Source organism: Rattus norvegicus, chromosome 2 (genome assembly GCF_036323735.1).
Source record: "Rattus norvegicus strain BN/NHsdMcwi chromosome 2, GRCr8, whole genome shotgun sequence".
In the NCBI taxonomy this organism is placed as follows: domain Eukaryota; kingdom Metazoa; phylum Chordata; class Mammalia; order Rodentia; family Muridae; genus Rattus; species Rattus norvegicus.
In genome coordinates, this window is record NC_086020.1 from 205,105,806 (window position 1) to 205,113,766 (window position 7,961).

Here is a 7,961-nt window from a genome sequence, read left to right on the forward strand (position 1 = left end):
CATAAACAATTTATGGAGGATGAATGAAGTACAAGTTAAGAATTAAGAACATGCCAAGACTAGCCTGAATATATTCATTACTAGAATAACAAGTGTACATTACAAACCTTAGGATCAGATTTCATGGTGAAGAAGCATTAAAAATTATTACAACAATGTATTTTAGGTATGAGAAAATGAGAAAAACAGGTCCATTCTCTGTAAAATCAAGCTATAACAGAGACTAACAAACTTAGATTTTTATGAGTTTTTAAAAGTCTAAGAGTCACGAATGATCTTGTAAATGTAGTTCATTTAATATTGTTTTCACCATTGTTAGGTCAAGGCAGATATATTTAAGAGCTAAAAGCAAACCAACAATAACCCCAGATAGGACTAAATATCCAAAAATTGAAGAAAACTGATAGCATAATAATCAAGATTTTCCTGAAATATCTCTCTTGTCATCTGGATCTTTTTCTATATTCTTCATATTTAGACACATGAATTGTGATTATAGTAGAATTTCAATTTTAGTAGTTATATTTGTGTTATATTTAAGAGGGGCACTATCAAATCCATTTTTCTTTCCTATTTGTCAATATTTGCAGATAATCGTTATGGAAATAATAGGACTTCTACAAGATAGGTTGGGATATCCTGTTTTGCACAATGTGGTATGGGCAGAAGCAGCATTTTCATTCTAGAACTGAAGTTCAGAGTGCCCAACTCTAGTTTTTGGCTATCAAAAGTTAGTTCAATGATAGTATTCATATGCTCTCGATATTTAGATTCAGAGTAAACTTCTGAAAAATCTTTGCTTTAAAGTGTCAGTGCTGCCTTAGACTGGATATGATGTAGAATTCCTTGTAAGAATACCCTCCTTGCTCTCTCACAAGTCTATAAATGGTGAGTTTTTAAACTAATCACTGCCTGCAGAAAGACGTTATACTAATAACAAGGGAACAGAGATCACGTTTTGTTTCCTTCCTCAACAGTAAAAGCAAGAGCTAATATTTACTGAAGCATTGATATAGCCGGATATTCTTCCCAGTGTTATGCACATATTAGCATAGTCTTTCAACAGCATTATTGTTGAGCCGTTGTTTTCACTCACATTTTATCAGTGAAGAAATTTAAACATAAATAAGTAACAAGTCTATTCCTGTTTAATATGGAATAGAGAATCTTTTAATTAAACCCAAGGCTTCTGAGTCATTGTATTATCTACTGAAATAAATTTGGTGAAGAAATAAATGTTCATAATATATTGTGTTTGCCATAGAAAATTTTCACTAAAAAGAAGGGAGCTCTGATTTTTGAGTCACCAGCAAGTAGACGGTAATTCAGTGTAAGGGTGTAAAGAGATAATCAAAGAACTGTAGTTCAGATCATGAAAGCACAAACGAGACTCTTATGAAACACCAGTGCTCTAGAGTTGAAATGACAAATGCACTAATAGCAGATCGATAACAAGGAACCTCAGCAGTCAAATAACAAGAAGACCAAAGCCAATGCTGTAGTTGGAAAGGAGACTTTTCATCAAATTTACCAAGAAGACAAGTATCAGATAATTTCTATAGTAGAAATTTCAGTGAAGAAACTTTGAAATGAAGAAAGAAACATATTATTATGAATTAATGTTGGACATGAAGAATTTGTAGAGACTTTAAAAATTGTCTCTTTGGAAGGTAAGTAGGTTTGAAACTTTGACGGAATAAAGTGCAACAGAAAATTAGTAGCCGGATGTTGAAATTTTTTCTATGATAGAAATTAAAATCACAAATGATTCTGAATAGTAGATTTTTAGGAACGTTTTTTAAAAGCAAGGAAATATATTAAATTGAAGTCATTGAGACAATGAGAGTAAATATAAAATCAGTATTTTGGTACATATGTGTTGGGGGCCTAGCGCCAGTGATGTATGCTCTTTAGTGGATGAATAACTGGGAGCGCCAAAGGACCCAGCTTAGTTAACTTTGTTGGTCTTCTTGTGGAGTCCCTAGACCCTTCAGGGCTCTCAATCCCTTCCCCAACTTTTCTATAAGATTCCCTTAACTCCGTCTAACGTTTGACTGAGGGTATCTGTATCTGTTTTGGCCAGTTACTGGGAGGTGCCTCTCAGAGGACACTTATATTAGGCTCCTGTCTTCATATAGGTCTTTCAAGAAATGGGAGAAATCCTATCCTTGACTCTACTCCCTGCCTGTTGTTTCTGTTCCCCTAACTTGGCTGCCTTGTGGGCAAGGATGTGATAGTTCTTCTATGACTTGATGTGCAAGGGTGGGTTAATATGGGGGGGTGGGATGGTCCCCATTCTCAGAGAAGATGGGAAGAAGGGATGGGGAGAAGCTGTTGAGGGGGGAACTGGGAAGAGAAGATGGGTTGAGATCCTGACATAGTGAATGAATGAATGAATGAATGAATGAATAAATAAATAAATAAATAAATTATTATTTTAGTAGACATATCTGTCTTTGGCTAAAACTGAATTGGGCTAAGACTGGATAAACCCTGGATTCTGAAGGAAGAAAGTATGTCCACCTTCTTACAATTTTACTAGCTAGGAAAATGGTGGAGAGTGTATAAGTGAATTATTCTGAAGTCAGTAAAAGGACAGGGTGATAAGTGAATTATTCTGAAGTCAGTAAAAGGACAGGGTGATATCCAGTGACAAATAAAATAATCACCCACTTGTAAGAATGGATACTCAAGTTATCTTTGCCAGGTACATATCTGAGAGAAGTATGTAAAATATACAAAAATACCAAAAAATGAACATGATAAAAGAAATCGATTAAAAATGAGGCATGAAATTAAAAGTTTTCTAGACATCATGACTTTTTTTTTCCTTTGGAGCTGGGGACCGAACCCAGGGCCTTGACGCTTGCTAGGCAAGTGCTCTACTGCTGAGCTAAATCCCCAACCAGACATCATGACTTTAATGAAGCAAATTACCAATTTGATTGACTACCACTAAAATATTAAGCAATATAGTCACGAACTAGAATTATGAAATATGAGTTTGATTTATTGCTGAATTCATTGAGTTACTGTAAGGGAAACAAAGGATGAGAAAGAATGTTGAAGGCACTTGTGATGAGTGGGATGCAGGGTGTTTTGGATACTGAACTGTTGAACACAAATCCAAGCAGCATCTGGTTGGTTAAGAAAAAGAAAATAGTTTCATAAGAAAGTAAAAATTCTGATAAGTTCGAATTCTTTTGGAGGACTACAAAGATGAGGTTGAAAAATAGAATATGTAGTTAGACATTGTGTAATGATAATATCAAAGCTAAAATAACAGAAATTGATAGGTTAATATGACAAGAATCAAATGAAGACCACATTAAAAGGGCACACAATTGTACATAAGAGGCTTATTAATGAAGTATTGATATTTACAGCATTGATTTGTGAGACGGTGTTGATAAAATGTATTATCTATTATTCTAAATGTTAAGGTTTAAAGGTGACAAACTGGGATCCTAGCCCTGCGGCATGTTAAAAACAATATTCACACAGGATATACTTTCATATGACCTGAGTTACACAATATGAAAGAAATTCAACTTCAGAAATTAAAAGTATCTGAGATGGATTTTTGCTGATGCAGTTCACCATAGAAGTGTATGTCTAGAGATAATATACTATACCGATCTCTTTTTCTAAATGAACTTTAGTAGTTATTTTGTTTAAAGCCTAATTATCATTAACTCAAGATTTATTCTACCAAGGATATCAAAGATGATTGTATGAAGTTATTATCATTATTCAAAAGAAGATTGTATCTTCCAAGGTCACTATGAATATTTGCTGGAGTGAGGGGTGTACTAGCTGCTACAGAGAAGGTACAGGTTGTTATCCTCTTTATTGGGAATTAGCTGGAGCCAAGCTCAACTTTGCACTGAAGTCTATTTAATCCATAGGCTTCAGCACAAAGAAGAAATCAGGCTCAATCCTTCTCCTAAGCTTGATTAACATGAAGGCTAGCTCAGCTTCAAAGTCCTTGGTCAATATTTTCCAGTAATGTTATAAAACAGATCTATTTTGTGACCAATGGAATGTAAACATAAAATTTTCTATGGTTTTCCATGTTTCAACAGTGACTATAACTTTAAGACAACTGGAATTAAGTCTTCCAAATGTGCACTATATTTGTACTCTATTCTAGAATAATTTATGTTGCCTCTTGGTTTGTTCGGTTATATGTAAAATGTAGGCAATAAAATGGTGACTGGAATTTGCCTGAAATATTGTAAGCCTCAGTGCATCATGAATATTACCTAAAATTGGACTGTAAAATACCAATCATATAAAATTTGATTTAACACACTATACCATCACACTGTGCAATACAAAATTCACATTATATTTTATTGCTCCTAATTTGTGTGTGTTATAAAACACAGTTGATGAATCACTGTCATTACTGGTTTCTTCTTTACAAGGACTTTTTTCAGGAGAAGTTTCACAAGTTTTTTTTGACAAGGTGATAAATTGGAGATTCTTATCTTTTTCAGTTATTTGCAAATGTTCTTGAGATTCTTTGCCTTACAATTCTTTGCCATGTTTTTGGTTTTGTTTTGCTTTTCTGTTTGTTTGTTTGTTTGTTTGTTTAGTAGGTCCTATCAATATATATGATGTTTTCTGGTTCTCGGTTTTAATAGAATGCCTCTGTGTGTAAGTGTGTCTGTGTCTATCTCTGTGTCTCTGAGCCTATATGTGTTTCTTGAGCATTTTTTGTTCTTTTTTCTCCAGTTTGTTTCTATTCTAATTTTACATTATTATTATTATTATTATTATTATTATTATTAATGCCCATTTAATCTTAATGCAGACAGAAAGAAAAGGTGTGAATTTGGCTATGTTGGGAAGTGTAGAGAATTTATGAAGAATTGGGCGATAGGAAATTAAAATCAGAATATATTTAATTTTAAAACTATTTTTAATAAAAATTGTTCTTGAATAATCTAAGATTCATGACAAGGTTTCAATTATATTTCTATGGCATTTTATGGCCAATGCAGATTCATGTTTTTTTTTTTTTTTTTTTTTTTTTTTTTGGTTCTTTTTTTTCGGAGCTGGGGACCGAACCCAGGGCCTTGCGCTTCCTAGGTAAGCGCTCTACCACTGAGCTAAATCCCCAGCCCCCAGATTCATGTTAAAATACAGAACCACTGCTTAGGGATAAAGATCTCTCAGGGCTATTTTTTATCAGTCAAATTCTCACGTTCACTATCTTTAATCCATGGGATCCAGTAATGTAATTCTTATTTCATTTTGCTAATGTCCAATTGATAATTTTCTACTGGTCCTGATCACCTATCTGAGTGGTTGCATATACCAATGGTTTGCCCTTTATCTCGATGAACAAAATCTATTGTATATGTGTGTAACACATTAGCATCCAATACATTATTAATGGATATTTTGGCTATTTCTATTTCATAACCATTACCAATGAAGCAACTGCAAAATTGAGGAGCAGGTGTTTTGTGGATACGTATTGACTTTCTAAAATAAATACACCAAGATGCTATCGCTAAATGTTACTTACTTAAGAATGTATTGTTTATGTTTCGTGCTTAAAAGAAATGCAATCTTATTTTCAAGACTGTTAGTAAATTTTTTTTTACATGCCAACAAAAACTGGTTCAGATGTAGGTCTTCAGTATGCTGTTCAACAATGTGCACTGTGACCTACTTTTCCTTTTAGCGATCTTGACATATGTGTTGTGATATGACACCAGGATCTGTTTGTGGTACACTGAGGACTAATGCTCTTGAACATCCTTTCATGTTATCCATTAATACCTCCGGTGAAGAGCTTCATTATGATTTATGTCCAATTTCAAACCATATTGCTCATTCTTATATGAGGCTGATGAGTTTTGAGTGTTGTTTATTGTTCCAGGTATCTCTATAATTTTTTATTCTCTCAGTCAGAAAACTGGCAAAGCAAATTTTAATTGGATGTACAATTTGTGTATTATATTTTAATAATAAATTCACTTTGAACTATATTCAGTTATTAGTTGTATATTAAAAAAATAAGCATCACTCCAAATTATAATAAATAGATAGATAGGTAAATAAATTGGTTGATAGGTAGATAGATAAATAGATAAACCAATTTGCTAAAGCAGGAAAGATTACGATATAACACAATCAATTACGAGGAACAAAAGGAATTTGCTTGTATGCTAAGAAATCAGAAACACAATGTAATAGAAATTCTTTAAAAACATAAGAAAAATGATTAGAAGATAAATATTAGGAAAAAATAAATTGATATAAGTAATATTAAAGATGGTAATTATTTACTCAATCTATTATCAGTCACAACTTTGTGCGATGAGATTTTTAAGAATACAAAATTTCAAATGTGTAGCATTAAATAAAAATGTGTAATTAAAACCCTGCTCAAAGGAAATCTATATCAATAGAGGTCTGTATTAGAAAACATTTATATTGAAAAGCAGTCACTTTAGAACTGTACAAAAGCAAGTCTAATCCCAAGTAGAAGAGTGTGAATTCCGAGGAGCTGGTGGGGCAGGGCATACTGTGTACATGTATGAAGTATTCAAACAATAAAAAACGTATTTGTTCTAAAGATACCTGTACCAATAATTCCTAAAAAAGAGGTCATGAATTTAAAGAAAGTAAGTAGATGGTACATGGGAGAGGTTGGAAGGGGGAAAGAGAAAAGGGAAATGGTGTGTTATTGTTTCTTTTTTTAATTATTATTTTAAAAGTTCAAAGATCAATGAAATTAAAAGTAGGAAACAATTATTGAAAACCCAACAAAACCAAAATCTAGCTCTCTGAGCCAATGAGATTGACTTGTTATAACCAAAATGCTTTCTTACACATATCTTGGGCATTATTTATTTTGCATATGCTTCCAATTCCATTGTGGTGTTAGGGTATGTTTAAATCATAGGTTGTTTAAATCATAGAATCTTAAAAAACAAGATAACCAAAAAAAATTAAAAAAAAAACGATGAGGATGAGCTTAAGAGAATCTAATGATCTCACAATCTACTCTCTCTAGAACTTTCCTCACAGACACTCCCCAACATAAACTAATCACCCAGATCTTTTTCTTCGGTTTAATTCAGTTGAAAAAAAAAATCTACAAACCATTACAATCTCAGAAGAAAAACAAAAATCACAGAGAGAAGAGAAAGCAAGAAAAAATCAGTATCAAATGAAATGAAAAAAAAAAACTGTTGCAGATCCCACAGACACTAAAAGGACAAAAAAGAATTCTGTGAGTAACGTTGCATGAAAAATACAATCTATGATAACTCACAGGAGAAGAAATATAAAATCGGAATAAGCCTGTATCTATTAAGAGTTTGTGTATTATTAAATTATTGGCATTTACTTACTCTTCAAGACACAAAGGACCAGAACAAATTGGAACTTACACGATTTAAAGAAAAAATGTGGTAAATCCCCTTTGCTTTTGGTATAGAGTTTCATACAATGAAGGAATTTTATTGTATATTTTATTGAATGAGATGACTATAAATCATATGCTTCTTCATTCTATAAATTTTGCAATGAAGTGGAAATTCTGATTTTGAAAAATGCTGTTCCTTTGAGGTCTATCCCGATGGGGCTTCGTTAGTAGCCACACATCGTTGGAAACGCCTCATATAGTAACTTGTGGTTTTGCTTGACTCGCAGGACTGTTTGTTAGGTCTGTGGGAAGGAACTACAAGACAGCTAACAAAGTACAAAACTGATGTGCAATTTTGGTTTTGTTTCTAGAAGCACTGGCATTTCCTTCATAAAGATTAGGATTCTGAGTGTTAGGAATGGACATGAAAGACTCTACAGAGATGTTGGGTGTCACAAGGAAAACCTACCTTAAAATGGTTTTTAAAGCTAATTGAAGAAGGGTCCCTAAATTAAAGTAAATTGAAGAAATCCACAAATCTTCTGGCTAAGAACTTAGAAGTTGCCAATGA

At 32.9% G+C, this 7,961-nt stretch overlaps 1 non-coding gene across 1 annotated transcript; it reads left to right on the forward strand.

Moving 5' to 3' along the window:
• The first annotated feature begins 7,587 nt into the window (after positions 1-7,587).
• On the forward strand, positions 7,588-7,718 carry LOC120101255 (small nucleolar RNA SNORA18). Its single transcript, XR_005501631.1, has one exon. It is a non-coding gene; the product is annotated as a small nucleolar RNA SNORA18 (small nucleolar RNA).
• Positions 7,719-7,961: the final 243 nt, after the last annotated feature.